Genomic DNA, 740 nt, shown 5'->3' with positions numbered 1-740 from the left:
AATGAACGATATCATTGAAATATTTTATTAGAGTTTATTTCTTGAATTCTGCTCCAAGAAGTATGTAAAAACCTGGAGGGAATGGGGGTTGGATAAGTTTTTAACTAAAACATATTCAGGATGATAAAGACATTGAATCATAGTGTGTCGTCATAGAGTTATAGAGGGTATGCAGCTATCCTACTCCATGCTATCCTAGTCATAGCATGCTGGCAGAACATGAAGGAATTGCACCATTGAGACATGCCGCAAGAAGTCCTGCAGGAGGCAGGTGCCGAACTGCTTGCTTTATGGCTGTGCTTCAGGACCTTTTCTTCTCAGAGAACCAACAATGCCTGATGCCATTGACTTTCCCAAGCAGTTCAAATAACTTTTTCAAAAGTTGGAGTAAGTCATTCAGTGAAAGAGGAATTAACTGACACCTGGTAATTTGTACTTATCCAAATGCACAAATGTGACTTCAGATATGAGAATGACCACATTTTCCCAGAAACAGAGCAGTAGTACCTTTGGGCTCCAGCTTGGGGAAGTTTGTCCACAGACGTGAGTCTACAGCAGTTGCAATTGAGAGAAGCATGAGAGAAACCCTGCCTGCCTGAGCAAATTAGGACAGAGTGAGGCAAAAATGCCTGTTGTTTCTTACCTGCAGTCTTTTGGACAAATGCGTATTATATGCATCCATTAAATCAGGCAAAGCTGCTTTTAAGAACACTGATGTAAAAATTAGGTCTCAGTGGTCA

Source organism: Numida meleagris, chromosome 4 (genome assembly GCF_002078875.1).
Source record: "Numida meleagris isolate 19003 breed g44 Domestic line chromosome 4, NumMel1.0, whole genome shotgun sequence".
Classification (NCBI taxonomy): domain Eukaryota; kingdom Metazoa; phylum Chordata; class Aves; order Galliformes; family Numididae; genus Numida; species Numida meleagris.
Note: the sequence above shows the minus strand (reverse complement) of the source record.